This window comes from Notamacropus eugenii, chromosome 2, assembly GCF_028372415.1.
Source record: "Notamacropus eugenii isolate mMacEug1 chromosome 2, mMacEug1.pri_v2, whole genome shotgun sequence".
NCBI classification, from domain to species: Eukaryota; Metazoa; Chordata; class Mammalia; order Diprotodontia; family Macropodidae; genus Notamacropus; species Notamacropus eugenii.
This window is the reverse complement of record NC_092873.1, coordinates 344,817,418-344,837,715: the sequence shown is the minus strand read 5'-3', so window position 1 is coordinate 344,837,715 and position 20,298 is coordinate 344,817,418. Positions and strand designations below refer to the sequence as shown.

The following is a 20,298-nucleotide window of genomic DNA, read 5'->3' as shown; positions in this document are numbered from 1 at the left end:
AATTGTTCTTTAAAAATTAGAATGAAGTAGATGGAAGCTAGTGACTTTATGAGAAACCAACAAATTACAAACAAAACCAAAAGAATGAAAAAATAGAAGACAATGTAAAATATCTCATTGGAAAAACAACTGACCTCTAAAATAGATCCAGAAGAGACAGTTTAAAAATTATGGGACTACCTGAAAGCCATGGTCAAATAAAGAGCCTAGATATCATCCTTCATAAAATTAGCAAGGAAAACTGCCCTGATATTCTAGAACCAGAGGGCAAAATAAATATTGAAAGAATCCACTGATCCCCTCCTGAAAGAGATCCAAAAAGAAAATCCTAGGAAGATCCTAGGAATATTGTAGCCAAATTCCAGAGTTCCCAGGTAAAGGAGAAAATATTGCAAGCAGCCAGAAAGAAACAGTTTGAGTATTGTGGAAATACAATCAGGATAACACAAGATCTAGCAGCTTCTATATAAAGGGATCGCGGGGCTTAGAATGTGATATTCCAGAAGTCAAAGGAACTAGGATTGAAACCAAGAATCACCTACCCAGCAAAACTGAATATTATACTTCAGGAGAAAATGTGGTCATTCAATGAAATAGAGGACTTTCAAGCATTCTTGATGAAAAAACCAGAGCTGAATAGAAAATTTACTTTCAAACACAAAAATCAAGAGAAGCATTAAAAGGTAAACAGGAAAGAGAAATCATAAGGGACTTACTAAAGTTGAACTGTTTACATTCCTACATGGAAAGATAATATTTGTAACTCTTGAAACTTTTCTCAGTATTTGGGTAGTTGGAGGGATTTTATACACACACACACACACACACACACACACACACACACACACACATACAAAGAGAGAGAGAGAGAAAGACAGGGCACAGGTTGAGTTGAATAGGAAGGGGTGATATCTAAAAAATAAAATTAAGGTGTGAAAGAGGAATATATTGGGAGGATAAAGGGAGAAATCAGATGGGGCAAATTATCTCATAAAAGAAGCAGGAAAAAGCTTTTTTCAGTGGAAGGGAAAAGGGAGGAGGTGAGAGGGAAAAAGTGACACTCATTACATTTGGCTTAAAGAGGGAATAACATGCACATTCAATTTGGTATGAAAATCTATCTTACACTACAGTAAAGTAGGGGAGAAGAGGATAAGTGGGGTGGGGAGATGATAGAAGGGAGGGCAAATGAAAGGAGGGAGTAATAGGAAGTAATCACTTTAGGGGAGGGGCAAGGTCTAAAGAGAGAATGGAATAAATACAGGGCAGGATAGGATGAAGGGAAGTATAATTAGTCTTTAACAATGTGACTATTATGGAAGTCTTTAGCAAAACTACACATATATAGCCTATACTGAATTGCTTGCCTTCTCAGTGGGGATGGGTGGGGAGGGAGGAAGGGAGAGAAGTTAGAACTTAAAGTTTAAGGAATGAATGTTGAGAAATGTTTTTGCACGCAACTGGGAAATAAGAAATACAGGGGGGCGGAGCCAAAATGGCGGAGTAGAAAGACGCACACACACACAGCTCCGAACCCACAACCCATAGAACATCTGTAAATAGCAACTCACTGCAAATTCTGCAGGACCAGAGACCACAGAACGTTGGAGCGAAGGAGATTTCTGTTCCAGAGGGACCTGCAAACCTCTCGCAAAAGGTCCTTTGCACCGCGGACTGGGAGCCAAGTACAGCCCTGCCGCGGCCGTGGCACCGAGAGGAGCAGATCCAAGCAGGCTTCAGGGACGGAGTCTCCAACAGCCGCATGGGTCCCTCCACCCACAGGTGACAGGGGTTGGTGAGAGAGTCTCTTTGGCGGATCGAGAGGGGAGTGGGATTCCCCCATAACTCAGGCCCCCTCGGGAGGCAGAAGTGGAGGTGGGAGCAGACAGGGGCTCCCAAAGCAGGCAGGAGCCTGGATCCATTGTTGAAGGTCTCTGCATAAACCCCCTGAGGGAACGGAGCCTGTGAGGCGGCCCTGCGCTGACCTGAGCACCTGAACTTAATCTCACACTGAATAGCAGCCCTGCCCCCGCCAAAAGCCCTGAGGCTGGAAGCAGCATTTGAATCTCAGACCCCAAACGCTGGCTGGGAGGATCAGGAGGCGAGGTGGGTGTGAGGAGAATATTCAGAGGTCAAGTCACTGGCTGGGGAAAATGCCCAGAAAAGGGAAAAGAAATAAGACTATAGAAGGTTACTTTCTTGGTGAATAGGCATTTCCTCCCTTCCTTTCTGATGAGGAAGAACAATGCTTACCATCAGGCAAAGACACAGAAGTCAAGGCTTCTGTGTCCCAGCCCACTCAATGGGCTCAGGCCATGGAAGAGCTCAAAAAGGATTTTGAAAATCAAGTTAGAGAGGTGGAGGAAAAACTGGGAAGAGAAATGAGAGACATGCAGTCAAAGCATGAACAGCAGGTCAACACCCTGCTAAAGGAGACCCAAAAAAATGCTGAAGAAAATAACACCTTGAAAAATAGGCTAACTCAGTTGGCAAAAGAGGTCCAAAAAGCCAATGAGGAGAAGAATGCTTTCAAAAGCAGAATTAGCCAAATGGAAAAGGAGATTCAAAAGCTCACTGAATAAAATAGGTCTTTCAAAATTAGAATGGAACAGATGGAGGCTAATGACTTTATGAGAAACCAAGAAATCACAAAACAAAACCAAAAGAATGAAAAACTGGAAGATAATGTGAAATATCTCATTGGAAAAACAACTGACCTGGAAAATAGATCCAGGAGAGACAATTTAAAAATTATGGGACTACTTGAAAGCCATGATCAAAAGAAGAGCCTCGACATCATCTTTCATGAAATTATCAAGGAAAACTGCCCTGAGATTCTAGAACCAGAGGGCAAAATAAATATTCAAGGAATCCACAGAACACCGCATGAAAGAGATCCAAAAAGAGAAACTCCTAGGAACATTGTGGCCAAATTCCAGAGTTCCCAGGTCAAGGAGAAAATATTGCAAGCAGCTAGAAAGAAACAATTCAAGTATTGTGGAAATACAATCAGGATAACACAAGATCTAGCAGCCTCTACATTAAGGGATTGAAGGGCATGGAATAGGATATTCCAGAAGTCAAAGGAACTAGGACTAAAACCAAGAATCACCTACCCAGCAAAACTGAGTATAATACTTCAGGGGGAAAAATTGGTCTTTCAATGAAATAGAGGACTTTCAAGCATTCTTGATGAAAAGACCAGAGCTGAAAAGAAAATTTGACTTCAAACACAAGAATGAAGAGAAGCATGAAATGGTGAACAGCAAAGAGAAGTCATAAGGGACTTACTAAAGTTGAACTGTTTACATTCCTACATGGAAAGACAATATTTCTAACTCTTGAAACTTTTCAGTATCTGGGTACTGGGTGGGATTACACACACACACATGCACACACGCACACACACATAGAGACAGAGTGCACAGAGTGAATTGAAGAGGATGGGATCATATCTTAAAAAAATGAAATCAAGCAGTGAGAGAGAAATACATTGGGAGGAGAAAGGGAGAAATTGAATGGGGCAAATTATCTCTCATAAAAGAGGCAAGCAAAAGACTTATTAGTGGAGGGATAAAGAGAGGAGGTGAGAGAAAAACATGAAGTCTACTCTCATCACATTCCACTAAAGGAAGGAATAAAATGCACACTCATTTTGGTATGAAAACCTATCTTACAATACAGGAAAGTGGGGGGATAAGGGGATAAGCAGGGTGGGGGGGATGATGGATGGGGGGACATGGGGAGGAGGGAGCAATTTGAGGTCGACACTCATGGGGAGGGACAGGATCAAAAGAGAATAGAAGTAATGGGGGACAGGATAGGATGGAGGGAAATATAGTTAGTCTTATACAACACAACTATTATGGAAGTCATTTGCAAAACTACACAGATTTGGCCTATATTGAATTGCTTGCCTTCCAAAGGGAAGGGGTGGAGAGGGAGGGAGGTAAAGAAGTTGGAACTCAAAATGTTAGGAACAACTGTCGAGTAATGTTCTTGCCACTAGGAAATAAGAAATACAGGTAAAGGGGTACAGAAAGTTATCTGGCCCTACAGGACAAAAGAGAAGATGGAGACAAGGGCAGAGAGGGATGATAGAAGAGAGAGCAGATTGGTCATAGGGGCAATTAGAATGCTTGGTGTTTGGGGGGGAGGGGACAAAAGGGGAGAAAATTTGGAACCCAAAACTTTGTTAAAATGAATGTTAAAAGTTAAATAAATAAATTAAAAAAAAAAGAGAGAGGAAAAAAAGAAAAAAAAATCTTATACTTTGAATATCCACTCTGTTAGGATAGACTAATAAATTGACTACCACATTGTTAAAAAAAAAAAAAAGAAAGAAATACAGGTAATGGGGTATAGAAATGTCTTGCCCTACAAGGAAAGAGAGATGATGGGGATAAGGAAGGGAGGGGTGTGATAGAAGGGAGAGCAGATTGGAGGAAGGGATAATCAGAATGCATGGTGTTTCAGGATGGGGGAGGGGAGAGATGGGGAGAATATTTGGAACTCAAAATTTTGTGAAAATGAATGCTGAAAACTAAAAATAAGTAAATTTTTTAAAAAAAGAAAAAAAAGAATCCCACAAGAGAGGATATTGATCACTGAGTGATAGGGAAGGGATCCCACCATGAGACAGTGTCCTCTCTGGCTCCTGCATAATTGATATTTTTCTGAGAGTGAAGAACAATAGAAAAGGAGAATCCTTAGGGGTAAGCCCTATTAGGCAGTGGCAGAAATCCCTAGAAGGGAGAGCTTAGAATGGTTACGTTGAAATCTTTGATTTTATGAACAATACTAAGAAAAGAGAGACTGGATGATTACAGAGGTCCTGAATCAGAGAATGAGGGTCTAGAGTAGACAAAAAGAAGGGATGGGTAATGAAGAGAGTGAGCGAAACCTTTTTTGGAAAAAGGGCACAAAAATGAAATTTAAACAGAACTATTTGAAGGAGAGGAGGAAAAAGGAAATCTTGACTAAAAGGAAAAAAGAGGAAGATGTATCAGTAAGCATTCCATCGTCCGCCAGCAGGGCCTATTATCACAGGTTCTTAGATCTGCATTCATAAAAGGAAAGACAGCTCTCGAGTGGTTAACAATCACTTTAATCAAGCACATATGTTATTCCTTTAACCAAGTACGTATATCATTCGCCTAGTTCAAGGGAGTCAGCACCCTGAACTTAAAAGAAAATACAGGGAAATCAAAAAGTCATGGCTTCCACTCCCTGACCATAATTCAACAGACAGGTCCAACTGTCTGACTATAGTTACTAGAGAGGGAAACACTGACATCTGTGTTTTCAAAGCTGGGACCCTTAAAACAGCTTCCCAAAGTCCTCATCTGGCACGCAAATCTTCTTACAAAAACTAAGCCCCCAAAGTAAAACCTCACCCTCAGAGTAGTTATACACTTTTTAGAGCCAGAGGGCATAACCTTCTAACCCAGTGCCTCAACAGAATAAACAAAAGATACTTGGGACCCTCCTACAAAACAACTCCACTAATCAAGCTTCCCACAATGGGCATCAATCAGAGACACTTTTAGTGAAAGAAAAACAGCAAAAGATCCTAATTTGATTGCCATCACAGGGGAAGAAATACATAACCAGGTAAAGGCAGGAAAGAACTGATAAAATACTAAAGAGAAAAGGAGAAAAAAGATAAGTGGGAGTCAAGGATGAAGGAAAGCCAGTAGGAACAAGCCCACCTTAAAAAAAAAAAGATTAAGCTAAACTGAAGGAACATTATACTATGTTTACTGCAGAAGAGGGGGAAATCAACTTGAAAAGAAATCCAATTTTAGAGACAGATGGAGGAAAATATAACTCTGACTTATAACTTTAAATGATAAAGGATTTAAAAAGTCAATAAAATGAAAAAGAGTGACAGATTGGATTAGAAGACAAAATTCTACCTTCTGTTGCTTACAAGAAACACATTTAAAAAACAAAGACATACACAAAATAAAAATGAAAAGATGGGAAAATTTACTATGCATCAAATGAATCCAAAAAAGCAACAGGTTGCCATTATGCTGTCAGACAAAGCAAATGCAAACATTAAAAAAAAAAAAAGGTTAAGAGAGGGTACTGTATTAGGCTGAAAGAACCCATAGTCAGCAAAGTAGTTATCAGTAAGAAACCCATATGCTCCAGAGGCCTTGGTATCAAATTCATAAAGAAAACATTATCTAAGTCTAGTCAAACATTATCTAGTCAAGAAAACTTGCACAGGTGGGGAACCTGCAGCCTGAAGGTCATGTGACCTTCTAGGATGGCCCATTTGACTGAATTCAAACTTCGCAGAACAAATCCCCTTAATAAAAAGATTTGTCCTGTAAAACTTGGTCTCTGTCAAAAGGCCACACCCAAACATCTAGAAGGACACATGTGGCCCCGAGATCACAGGTTCCTTCCTTGACATAGACCAACACAGCAGTGATAGGACACTTCAGTATCTTTCTATCAATGTTGAACAAATTTCTGGAAAAACTAGAGTTAAAAGACCTATAGCTTCTTCTAAATGTATAAAAATATTCACAACTATGTGAAAAAGATTTCTAAGTTACTTGGAGTAACAGAAATACAAATCAAAATAGCCTTGAGGTTTCACCTTACACCTTACATTGGCAAAAATGATAAAAAATGTCAGTGGTCAATGTTGGAGGGGTAATGGAAAGGTAGGCGCACTAATACATTGTTGGTGGAGCTCTGAAATGGTATAACCATTTTGGAAAGCCATTTGGTATCATGCAAATAAAATGACCAAATTGTCTTTGAACTAGAGACTCTGTTCCTGAGCTTTTGTAAGAAAAAAAATTCCTGTATGTAATAAAATATTTATAGCAGTACTTTTTGTGATAGCTAAGATTGCTCCATCCATTGGGAAATGGCTAAGCAAATTGTGGAAAATGAATGTAATGGAATGTTACTATGCTGTGAGAAATGAAGTGTGTGATAAATACAGAGAAATATGGAAAGATCTACATAAACTGACATGGAATGAAGAAAGCAGAGCCAAAAAAACCAATTGTACAGTAGCCACAACAATGTAAATGGAAAGAATGACACCAAAAAATAAAAGTAAATGTAATAAAATTACAAAGATAAGTGGAACTCAGGTGAATACATTAGAGAAGATACCCTCAATCCACCCCTTTTGTGGAGGTGGGAGGTTCACAGATGGTATATATTGCACAAATTTTTGATCTTTTTCAATTTATTAATCTGTTGTGCTGACATTCTTTTTCCTACCTATACATATAATTCCATATACATATAAACATATGTTTGTCATATAGGGTAGCTCTTAGGGGATGGGTTTGGGAAGGATATATGAGATAAGTCCCCCATTTTCCTCCCACTTGGTTCTTCAGTGTTCTCATATGAATATATCTCCTTAATGAACAGTGTTTTTCTACTCTCCCTTTACTGATCTTATTTCTTTTGAAGAAAGTCTGCCTCTAGAGGTATATTTCAGTCATAGGTCCTATCTTAACTATTATATATGAGGTAAAACTTGTCCTCTTTCATTATATGTCTAGTTTTTAGGATCACAAATTTAGAGTAGAAGGGAAACCTAGAGACAAGTCAGTCTCATTTTATAGAAAAGGAAACAGGCATAGAGAATTGATTTTTAAAATGTTTTTTTTAGTGTGTTCTTTGTCTTATATCACCATGGTTATTCCAGATATCTCTCCCTCTACTCCTTCTAAAGAACCATCCCATTTGACAGTATTTTTTCGAGAGGAAAAAAAATCAGTGTAACTGATTGATACATTAAAAAATCCAAAAGCATGTGCACTATGTAACTGTGGACCTCTCACCTCCACAAAGAGAGAGGTTGGAAGTGTCTTTTAATATCTCTTCATTATAGTCCTACTGGATATTTATAATTTACTGTAATTTGTTTGATAGGGTTTTGTTAAAAACTTTTAAGTCAGAGTTCATTAATGTTGTTGGCCTATAAGTTTTTTTTCCTCTATTTTATCTTTCATAGGTTTAGGTATTACAACTAAATTTGTCTTATGAAAGGATTCTGGTGGGGTGTTTTCTTTTTCTATTTTTGAGAATTATTTGTGAAGTATTGGTACTAATTGTTCTTTCAAGTTTGATAAAATTTTCCTGTGAATAGTCAGACCATATTATGCCCAGTTAAATGCTAACAAAGTTGATGACACAAAAGAAACAGAGGAATATGTTCATAAACAGAATACCCAAACCCCCAAAAAATCAGAGAACTGTGGTGATTATTCTTTTTATTTCTTCTGGGTTTGCTGTGATTTTACCTTACTCATTTACTATTTTACTGATTTGATTTTCTCTCCTTCTGTTTCCCCAATTACATGTAAAAACAATTTTAACATTTTAAAAAAAATTTTGACTTTCACATTCTCTCTTCCTCTCTCCCACCCCCTTGAGAGGGAAAGCCATTTGATACAGGTTATCCATGTGCAGTCATATAAAACATTTCCATATGAGTCATGTTGTAAAAGAAAAAGTAGACCAAAAAAAAAACCCAAAAGAGTAAAGAAAATTATTTGTTTTCTTTCTAAGTATTGTGAGAGACAGCAAAAAGTTTCCAGAGTTGCTAGCTGACGAAGTCATTGATAAGGCAGATAATAAGAAAGCTAGCAGACTGAGGGTGGACTCAGCCAATCAGAAGACAGTGGTCTTCAGAAAATTACAAAGTTCTTGATAAGGGGGAATCGAAAAGTAGCTTAAACTAGTCAGGGAAAATAACCTAAAATAACCTGGAGAAAGCTTTTCTTCACAGCACTTGCTTAATGAACCTCATGTATATAAGCAGACACACCCCACATAAAATTATCCTTCCATTTTCTGATCATGGGTTTTATGTTAAAGCATGTTTGGGAGGGGGAATCACACCAAGGGTGGTTATATAATGGGCATGTAGAATAGATGGTGACCTCATGGAGAACAGACCAATCTGTCTCCTGGTGGGAGGATCTGCCTTGAACTAACAGTATATAGCTCATCTCACTTCTATATTCAGTGCTTCCTCCTCCTGAAAAGAGGATGAAGACACGTTTTGGCCAAAGTATTCAGTTCCTCTGAACTCTGGTGTAATAAATTTTCCTCGATACCTTTTTGTGTGTCAAGCATGTTTCTAACAGTATGCTTCATTTTGCATTCAGACGCCATCAGTTCTTTCTCTAGAGGTGGATAGCATTTTTCATCATAAGACTTTCAGAACTGTCTTAAATAATTGTATTGCATTGCTGAGAACAGCTAAGTCATTCACAGTTGATCATGGTATAACATTGCTTTTACTGTGTACAGTGTCCTCTTGGTTCCATTCACTTTACTTTGCATCAGTTCATGTAAGTCTTTCCAAGTTTTTCTGAAAGTATCCTACTTGTCATTTCTTAATAGCATAATAGAATTCCATCACAATCATATGCCACAACTTGTTCAACCTGTCCCAATTGATGGACATTCCCTCAATTTCCAGTTCTTTGCCACCACAAAAAAAAAGCTGTTATCAATATTTTTATAGATATAGATTCTTTTCCTTTTTGTAAAGGGAAGAATCTCTTTGGGATACAAACTTAGTAGTGATATTGCTGGGTCAAAGAGAATGCATGGTTTACTTTGGGCATAGTTACAAATTGCTTTCCAGAATGGTTGGATCACTTCTCTACTCCACCAGCAGTGTGTTTGTATCCCAGTTTTTCCACATCCTCTCTAACATTTGACTGCTCTTTCCTTTTTAATCTGATTATGTAAAGGTTTATCAATTTTATTATTCTTTTCAAAGAGCCTGCTTTTGGTTTTATTTATAATTTCTGTGGGTTTTTTTTTGTTTCTAGTTTTCCTATTCCCCTTCTCATTTTTAATATCTCCTTTTATGTTTTATTTTATTTGTTGATTTTTTTAATTTTTAAAAACGCATTCAGTTTATTAATTGTTTGCTTTATGTTTTGTTAATGTATGTTTGTAAGGATGTGATTTTTCCTCCTGAGGACTAGTTTAACTGCATCCCCAAAATTTTGATACATTGATTCATCATTATTTCTTAGTTGTTTGTATGATTTGTCCTTTAGCCCACATATTATCTAAGATTTCATTATTAAGCCTACATTTGGATCTATATCTTTTGTTTGTGGTACCTAAACCAAATTCTGGTTTTATTGCATTATAGTCTGTAAAGGAGGTATTAACTATTTCTGCTTTTTTACATTTGTTTGTCATATCTCTGTGCCCTAGTAGTAGGTCAGTTTTTGTGAAAATTTCATTTGGTTCTGAGAAATATGACTATTCTTTTGCTTTCCCATTTAGAAGATACCATCAGTCTTTTAACTCTTAGTTTCTCCAGAAATTTGTTCAGTTCTGTATTTTTTCTTATGCTATCTTCATTAGACTTGTTTCAAACTGATAGAAGGATGTAAAAGTCTCCTGTGACTATTATGTTATTGTTTTATTGGAGCTCTGATAATATTTCCATTATGAATTTGGATGCTAAGGCATTTGGAATGTATAAATTTATCACTGCTATTGGTTTGTTTTCTCCGGTTCTTTTCAGCATAATAGATTTTCTTTGTTTATCTCTGTTTCTTTTTGCTTTGTCAGATAGCATGATTGTGACTGAGCTGCTTTTTTGGATTCACTTGATGGTTGGTAAATTTGTTTTCACACCTTTAATTTTATTTTGTATATATCTTCGTTTTTAAAATGTTTCTTGTAAGTAACAGATTGTAGGGCCTTCCCCACCCCATCTGCTACTCTTTTTCCTTCTATTGGATTGTTTAATCCATTCACATTTAAATTTATGAGTTATATTTATATTTTTCTCCATTTGTCTTAAATATTGGTTTTTTCCAAATTAATAATTTTTCCCTTTTGCTGTAGATACAGTAATATTCTCCATCAGATACAAAATTACTTTAATCTTTTTCTTTAAGGTAACCCTATTCCCACTGGCTGTCTTCCCCTTAACCCTGCTCCCCCCTCTTATTTCTTAATTCTTTCCCTTTTGGTTTTTACTTATTAGTTACTTTTCTTTGGTGCTTTCATTTATTTATATATTTCTTCTTTTTTCCCCTCTGTTAGTGGATTAGAGTTCCCCTTCCTGTCCTCCCTTTCAGCTAGTCCTACTCATTAGGGTTTTTTTTTTCGTTTCATATTATGTGCCTCTTTCTGAAGAGGTTTTCTCTCATTCTTTTCATTATCTGCGCCCTCTTTCTGTCTTCTTTAGACCCTTCTCAGATTCGTGACTCCAGTAATTATCTGATCTCTCTCTCTCTTTTCTCTGTTCCTCCTGCAGTCTAAGCTTCCCATTTCCATTTTAGGCTCTGTCTTCTAGGTGGTTTCTGCCATTGCTTTGTAGAGCTTGCTCCATGGATTTCCCTTTTCTATTTTGCCACATTCCAAGAACAATAGCTATTATTGCAGATAAAGAAAGGCTGCTGCCCCATAGTAAGGCACCTCCCTTACCATATCCCTGATTATTCAGCCCGCCACTGATCTACATTGTGCCCTGGTTAACTTTTTTCCACATTTCCCTTGAGATTTACTCCCTGTCTCCACACTCTCCCATTCCCACAGGTGCCCAGTTGTCCTCAGGGCTTCCAACTTGCCAGACCCCACATAGAACAAGTAGACTTTTCAAGTCTCAAATCCCTCCGGCCATACCCAATTTTAAGTTCTCCATCTCCTTTTACAGACCATCTCTCTTCACTCATAGGAACCTTCCCATCTGCAAAGTAAGCACCCTTTCTTTTGCCTCCTTTTTTCAATCCTTCCCCATTCCTCCTCACCCATTCCCCTGTAGACTCTTCTCTTTTTGAGATCAAAGAGGTTATCTTCCCCTCATTGCTAGTCCTTGATTTGACTTTGGTACATCACACACTGCTCTCCTTCCTCCTGCTCACCTCCCCACCTTTTGTGTACAATCTCATGTTATAATGTAGTCTTACAAAAAAAAGTTATTTCCTTTGTAGTTAGGAAGTCATCAGGTTCTATCATGCCCTCTGTCCAACTCTTCACTGTTATGTTTACCAAATTTCTACCTTCCTGTCTGTCTCTTTGTGTACATTTAGAGAGAAGTCTTTTCCTGGTATCTCTTTTGTCAGTGTTGCTATTGGTGCCTGCGCCTGATATATATATTCACTTTTCCTGCATTTTTGTTTTTCAAGAAGCAAATAATCTCTTCAGTTTTGGTTTTCTTTCTAAAAATATTTCAAACTCTTCTTTATTATTTAATGTCCATCTTTTGTCATATATGGTTAAGCTCACATTTGCCATAAGTCACCCTGAGCTGCATCCTGAGCTCCATTGTTCTTTGGAATACTTTATTCCATTCCCTTTCACATTTCCTAGTGGGTGCAGAATAGGCTTGCATTATTCAAATGCCCTTTCCATTGTATTAGAAGGTCTTTCTCCTGATCACTTACAAAATTTGTTTCTCAATTGAACTGTTAAATTTAACTATTATATCTTGGAGTTTGTGGCCTTTGGTTTGTTTGTTTTGTTCTGGAGGTAGTCTGTGAATTCTTTTCATTGGTATTTCATTTTCTGGTATTTCATTTCTATGTTCAGAAATTCTGGGCAGTTCCCTTCTATTATTGCCTTTATTATCATAAGTTTTTTTTTCCCTGCCATGTTATTCTGTTTGAACTTTGATCCTTAGGTTGACTTTACCCATCTTGATGTTGAGATCAGTATTTTTGGCTTGGATAGTGAGCACATTTTCTTTTAAAGTTTTTCATTTTTTCTTTTTTTTTCTAGATTGCCCTTCAGTTTGCTGTATTCTCAAGCTCTTGTTCTCTTTTTGTTGTTGTTGTTGATGTTTGGTGATGCTTCCCATTATGGATTCCAGTTTTTCTATTCTGCCCATTATTTTTGCTGTGGAGGTCATGAATACTGCCCTCATAATTCTCATGTCTTCAGAGAGTATGTTGTAGTTCTGTTTTATTCTCTGTGTCATCATGTGTTGTAGTTTCCCTGTGTTTTGTATTATTTGTTCATTGATGCCTAAACTTACTTTCTTGATCTGGAGACCACATTTCCTTCTGTTGTTACTGATTTTTCTTTTAATTTATCTGCTTATGTTTAAGGTCTTTTGAGTTTTCTTCCTAAAATGTTGTGTAATTTCAGTCTTTCCCCCACTTCCCCTTCCCCTGTATCCCCATCTTACTCACTTTTTGACTCCCTCCCCTCTAATTGTGATTTCTTTGGGGTTTGAATTTCAAAGTATCTTAACTTTCTTCTATTGGGCAATCCTTGGTTGCCCCAACTGACTTTTAGGTGACCAGAACTGGCCCTAGCTGCTTGTTGTGCTGTTTTCCTCAGGTTTAATGGAGTGCTATATAGCACTCTCATTTTTTTCCTCCTAACCCTTTCACACACAGTGTCCTGCCCTGTTATCCTGTCCTGCTCTCTCTGTTACTTAGTTCTTTGGCCTGGCACCCATAGTTCAGAGTTTTGCTGTGCTGGTGCTGTCAGTTTGTGTCCTCTGGCAGGCTTTTGCTCCTAGGAGTCTGGAGCTGCCTGGTTGTCTTTCATAGCTTGAAGCAGGGACGCCTTAGTACTGGAGAGAGGTGGGGGAACTGAGTTGTGGGGTTGGATTTTGGTGTAAATCTGGACTTATCCTTGGGCCTGTTAGTACACACTTGCTACTGGTAATGTGGAGCATGGGAAAGAGGTATGCTGAGTGAGCTCAGGGTGAGTAAACATCAGTAAATGTTGTTTTTTTTAAATCCTCTTTTGGATTTTGTCATGTCATCATTTGTCTGATGGCGTGGTCTTTTTTGGCAGCAAAGGACGAACATGAGATCTGAGACTGTGAAGATACCTGAAGTTCCTTAATTTTTATACATAATTTCTGTTTTGGAGAGATTGGGAGGATCGAAAAAAATATCTAGTCTTTATCTTGTTCACGTGGCCCAATAGTAGTTCAGACAACAGGAGTTTAAATGACTTGCCTAATTGAGGGGAAGCTCATCATCTGGAGGATGAGTGAACAAGTTGTGGTATATGAATGAAATGGAATACTATTATGCTATAAGAAATGATGAGCAGGTGGATGAACTGATTCTGAGTGAAGTGAGCAGAACCAGGAGAACATTGTATTCAACAGCAGCAATATTGTCAGTCTGTCATAGTTAATGATAAGACTTATCTCTTCTCAGCAATACAGTGATCCAAGACAATTCCAAAAGACTCAATGATGGAAAATGCTGTCCACATCCAGAGAAAGTACTATGAAGTACTATGGAGTCTAAATGTGTATCAAAGCATACTATTTTCACTTTTTTTGTTTTTTTCTTTCTTGCATTTTTTCCCTTTTGTTCTGATTTTTCTTTCACAACATGATTAATGTTGAAGTTTGTTTACCATGATTGTATTGTATATGTAAAAAATAAACAAATGACTTGTCTAGGATCACACAGCTCGTAAGTGTCTGAAGTGGGACTTGAACCTAGGTTTACCTGATTCACAGTCCAGTGTTGTATGCATTACACTACATAGACTTTTAAGTTCAGTTTGCTTTTTAGTCATACTTTGTTTATCTTTTATTATTGACTCCTTTTCTTGATTTTGTTTCTTAAGAATTTCTGAATTTACTTATTGTAGTTCTTACCTTACACTGTATTTCCTGTCTAAAGTATCTAGCTTAATGGATGCGTGTGTGTATGTGTGAATGTATTTAGTTTAAAAGCCTTTCAGTTAAATTTGTAAGTCTCTAAGCAAATACTTTCTTAACAGATCTTGCTAGGTGCATTCTATCCCTGGTCAGGAGCCTATTAGGCCTAGCTGTTTTAAGCCATGGTTACCATTCTGGCCTAGGCTTGATTCAGGCCAGTCCCCTAGAAGTTTAGATTCTGCACAGGAAAGAATGAGACAATTTTGAATCATTTGTGTTAGTCCTTTGTTGCTGAAGAAGACCATGCCATCAGAGAAATGATGACATGACTTGCACTTGACTTTGTTTTGAGAGAAGGAGGGCTGTGCAGGTCACCAGCCTCACTTCTCCTCCAGAGCCATCAGAATCCAGTGACCAGATATTCATCAGGATGACTGGAGGTGACCCAGGATGCACTCTCTGGGAGACCTTGGGCCCTTTAGGTCAAGGTCTTTTCACATACTCACTTAGGGTGAGGCAACACTCATTCATTGAATAGGCCTGTTTAAGAAGTAGCCAGGGCTTGGCCCCTGTAATGAGACCAAGAAAAATAAAGACATCAGGCTGAGTGGGAAATAGCAATAGTTACTATTGATAATCACTCTGAAGCTAGGAGGGTCCAGAGGAGCCCTTAGGCAGGGGCCCATTGGCATCCCAGTTTCAGAATGCAGTAGGTTTAAGGTTTTGGGAGAGGACAGGACAGGGGAAAGGAAAGGAAAGAAAAGAAAAGAAAAGGAAAGGGGCCAGTAAATCCCAAGTCAACTGGGCATCTTTTGGCCATCCAAATTTACTGTCCTTTGGAGAGGAAAAGGAAGGGGAAAGGGAGGCAGACAAGAGAGGAGGAGTTGAGTTACCCAGCTAGCTGGGTCCCTATTGAGCCATCTGCTTCTACTCATGGAATTGTGTTTGTCCTTCGTTGCTGAAGAATACCATGCCATTAGAGAAATTATGACATGACTTGCACTTGACTTTGTTTTGAGTGAGAGTGGGCTGTGCAGGTCACCAGCTTCACTTCTCCTGCAGAGCCATCTGAATCCAGTGACCAGATATTCATCAGGATGACTGGAGGTGACCCAGGATGCACTCTCTGGGAGATCTTGGACTCTTTAGGCCAAGGTCTTTGCAGGTACTCGCTTAGGGTGAAGCAATGCCCATTCATTGAATAGGCCTGGTTAAGAAGTAGCCAGGGCATGGCCCCTTTAATGAGGTCAAGAAAAAGAAAGACATCAGGCTGGGTGGGAAACAGCAACAGTTATTATTGATAATCATTTGAATCAGTTAACAGTTTATAAAAGATCTTTCTTTCCCCTGCTTCAGCACCACTCCCCTCCCCAACAATAGGGAAAGAATATTCAAAATAAGATGTACTTGGAGGACAATCCCCTTCTGAGTTTGCTCCCTGTGTTCTGACAGCCAGCCCTGAGAGTGTGACTGAAGTCTTCCTTTGTACATGCATCCAGGAAGTAAGAACAACAGCCTGAGGCTTTAAACTCTGGAGCCAATTAAATCTCAAGGACAATTTCAATATCTGTTGAAGAAAAACTAGTCCAATTTGTCTGAGGGCATCGGGTTAAGATGTCACTCCCACCACAGTTCACAGTTCTGGAGTCCAAACTTGTTTTTAGATATCATCAACTTAACCTGCTGTTCACTGCCCGTATCTCTCTTCCTCTTTTGAATCTCGTCTTCAGTTAAAAATAATAATGAAAGCACCACATATCATCCTAAGGTCTTACTCAAGCCTTCATAAGCTCTAAAAATGCAATTGAATATATTTAGGGAGCATAATTGGTGCCCAAGTTTGTGTGCAAGAATAGAAGTGAGCCTTAGTCATCTGTTCTAGCAAACCTTTGGAGATTGTCACGTCACAGGTACATGCTTCCATGTCACAGGAAGACAGTGTATGTTTCTTTTCTTTTTATCATGTAGATAAATAGCTGCTACTATACATCTTGTTAGTACACCAGCCACTACTCATTCATCTCCTCTGACAATTACTGGATGAACCTTTCACGTGATAATACTGGGGGATCCACAGTATCACTTCTATGCCGTTTCTATGGAGGAAAATATTCATATTTTCCCCCATTGTTGAATGATCTTTTCCTTTATCTCTGGGTGATGTTCTTTTTTTAGACTTCATGAAACAGATTAGACTAACCTTTTCCTCTTGAGATCCTTTTCATTTTGTTCCAAGAGGAAGAAGTTAGGACAAAGTGCATCTTAGGCATGGAGGAAAAATCTGTGCAAGGGCACTGACATGGGAGCTAGCGTATTGTGTAGAGTGAACACGAAGTAGGCTATTTTGGCCAGAATGTAAAATATGCAGGAGAATGGTAGGTAATAATGATGGTATGTCGGGGTACAGACTCTGGGAACCCCCTTGAACTGTCCATGAATCTTCCCACTTGATCTGATGTTCGCCTGAGGCCATAAGCCTTTCATTATCACTTTGTCCAATTGCCTCTGGCTGCTTCCCATACTTGATTCTATAAAGTACCTTTAACCTAGTCTACTCCTCCATTGCCTGTTACCTCCCCTCTTGCCTCCAGCTGTTTCCCACTCTTGATCACATGCAAATCCCACTCTCTTAGTTCTAGTCACCTCAGTCCCATTAAGATCTTCCTTAGACTCCTCCTCAAGACCCTTCCAAAACCCCTCCTCGCATCACCCCAGACTACTTGACTACCCCTAGATCACTTCCACAGTCTTTCTGTATATAAGATCCTTCTTGTTGGCATGAAGGTGCTCAGATTCAATCCAGCCTGCTTGTCAATACAAGCGTCACAGATGCTTAGACTCCTTAAGAATCAACCCAATATGGCCAATTTTTAATAAACTTTGTTTTTCTTTGGCTAAAAGAAGAGTTGGGTTGAATTCATTTGGGCAGGACCTGGGGTGTTGGTATTTTGGAATCCCAAGCAACCCAAACCTCACCATATGGTTCCCCAACCTGACCAGTAACAGTAGACAGGTAGGCTAGATGCAGAATGTGAATGCCAAGCAGAGGAATCTGTGTGGGATCTTAGAGGCATTAGAGAGTCATTGGTAGTTCTTAAGCAGGGAAATGCCTTAGAGCTCTGCTTTAGTAATATCGCTTTGGTAGCTGTGTGAAAGATATATTAGGAGAGAGACTGGAAAAAGGGAGACCAATTAAGAACTGTTGCAATAGTCCAGGTGAGAGTCAATGAGAATTGGAACTAGAGTGATTGCTATGTGAATAGAGAAAGGCGATGGGTGTTATAGGTTTTGTGGAGCTAGAATCAAAAAAATTTTCTTGGGAACAAATTGGACATAGAGGATCAAGGAGAGACAAAAGTTGAAAGTGATTCTGAGGTTTTAGACCTTGTCAAATGAAAGCATAATGATTCCCTTCATAAAAATAATGAAGTTAGAAAGGTGTGGATTTGTGAGGAAAGATCATTCATTAGTGCTGTTTTAGACATGTTAATTTTAAGAAACCTTTGGAAGATATAGTGGGAAATATACAATAGGGAGGTAGTAATGAAGAACAAGGGAGAGAGAGAGATTAAAACTTCTTAGTGGCATCAGCAGATTTGATAAGTGTGCCATCTCTGCCTTTATCCAAGTCATTGGTATAAATGTGAAACAACCCAGGACCAACCACAGATTCCTGAAGAACCTCTTTCCAAGTTGAACCACCAATGGCTATTTTTGTCCCGCCATCCAATCGGTTCTGTATAGATCTAATTGCTCTATTGTTTAACTCCCATTTTTATATCCTTTCCAAGCAAATATCATGGAATTTATGCAGTCAATGTGCTAAAATATATGTAAACCATATAAAAAAGTCTACCTGTGTAAAACTGTAAGAAAAGCAAATGAGTTTGATCTAGTATGATCTTTTCTTGATGAAACCCTCCCTATTCTAAAGTTTTCTCAATATTCACTAGCCATCCTTTTAATAACATATTCTAGATTTTTGTTAGTAATTGAAGTCAAGCTTGTATGCACTCTCATTTTCATCCCTTTTTTGAGAATCAGTAAATCCTTTGTTTTTTCTCCAGTCTTCTGATACTTCTCCCATTCTTTAGGAGGGAGTGGAGACAATGGTTCAGCACTCACATATTCAGATTTCTTCAGTACTCAAGGATGCAAGTTCATCTGGGCCAGGTGACTTGAACTCATCAAGCTAGGTACAATATTTCAACTTCCTTATGTTTGGCATTAATTCCTTATTAGATACCTTTATCTTGACATTTTGAATCCAAAGATCATTTTCCTTGGCAGAGAAAATGAAAGCAAAATAAGAATTCTACCTTTTCTCTTTCATCACCTATCATGGTCATATCCAATCTGGACTATGATCCAGAGTGGTTCTTCTTTGATCCTCCTATTTTTCCCCTGAGAAAAAGCTTGCAAAAAAACCCAAAAAGTGCCTTTTTGTTATCCTTAATTTTCCTTGCCCATTTTAGCTTATTCTGAGCTTTATTATGCTTGACATTGTTTCAATAAGAATTAGCCATGCTTTTATAATCATCCTCTGTTACTTGTTCCACAGTCAGTGATAAGCAGTTATTAATTTTTTATTATTTATGAGACACCGTGCTAAGAACTGAAGATACAAAGAAATGAAAAAACGCAGTCCCTGCTCTCAAGGAGCTCACATCGTAGTGGCTCAGACAACTTGCAAACACCTACATTCTTATAAATTATATATCAGAGATATGGGAGGTTTTCTTTTATCTTCTGTGGTTGGTGAATTCCCTATGTATCTGCATATATTATCTTTAGACTACTCCCCCTTTTTCTCTTAATCAGAAGTATTTCTCTTTAGAATTTCATTAATTTAAAAAAATAACCTTTTGTTAGTAGCTTTACTTTTATTCCTCAATGTATCCCTCATGTGCTCCCTTCTCCTCAAATAAAAAGGGGGGGAAAGTAGCTCTGCAAAATTTTAAAACATATCAACATTATGCAGGCTTTTATACCCATATTTTCCTATCTCCACAAAGAATAGAAGGAGCTACGTTCCCCTATCTTTTCTTTGGTGCTTTCCCTTGGTTATTATAATTTCCTAACTCAGTTTCAGCATTTAAGTCAATAACTTTCTTTTATAGCATTCAGTTTATGAGTATATAAGCTTTCAGTATGTAAATCTTCCTATGCTTCTCTCTCCCTTTCACATTCATCATTTGATATGGTTCACTAATATTTCATTACACAGCAGTTTGTTGAACATTTGTGAATTGATGGACATCGATTTTGTTTCTAATAGTTTGCTATTTTAAAAAGATTGCTAGAAATATTTTTGTATATATGGATCTTTCCTTCTATCTTTGACTTTTCTGACCTGTATGTCTAGCAGTGTTATCTCTGGGTCAGAGGTCATGGACATTTTAATCCTTTGTTAGCATAATTTGAAATTGTTTTCCAGAATAGTTGAATCAGTCCTTCTAATCTTGACTATTTCTGTTTATTGTCTTTTTTGCTAATTATCCGGGTGTGAGATGAAACCTCAGTTGTTCTTTTTTTATCTCAAAATTATTTATTTTTAACATTCACTTGAAAAAATTTTTTGAGTTCCAAATTCTCTTCCACCTATTGATGAAGCAATATAATATCAGTTATGCATGTTAAACATATTTCTATACTGTTAAATCCATAAACTGTTTATCCTTCTCTCT

The 20,298-nt window shown here is 38.0% G+C and overlaps 1 protein-coding gene across 11 annotated transcripts in view; it reads left to right on the top strand.

The window, feature by feature from the left end:
* Window positions 1-20,298, top strand: part of TANC2 (tetratricopeptide repeat, ankyrin repeat and coiled-coil containing 2) — a 551,137-nt gene that overhangs the window by 118,399 nt on the left and 412,440 nt on the right. For 2 of the 11 annotated variants that reach the window (XM_072645877.1, XM_072645873.1), the window contains exon 1: window positions 11,102-18,807. The exons of the other annotated variants lie outside the window; for them this stretch is intronic. The gene's annotated coding sequence lies outside the window, so the exon portion shown is untranslated. Of the gene's footprint in view, window positions 1-11,101; window positions 18,808-20,298 lie in introns of those variants that run through there. 11 annotated transcript variants of the gene reach the window in all.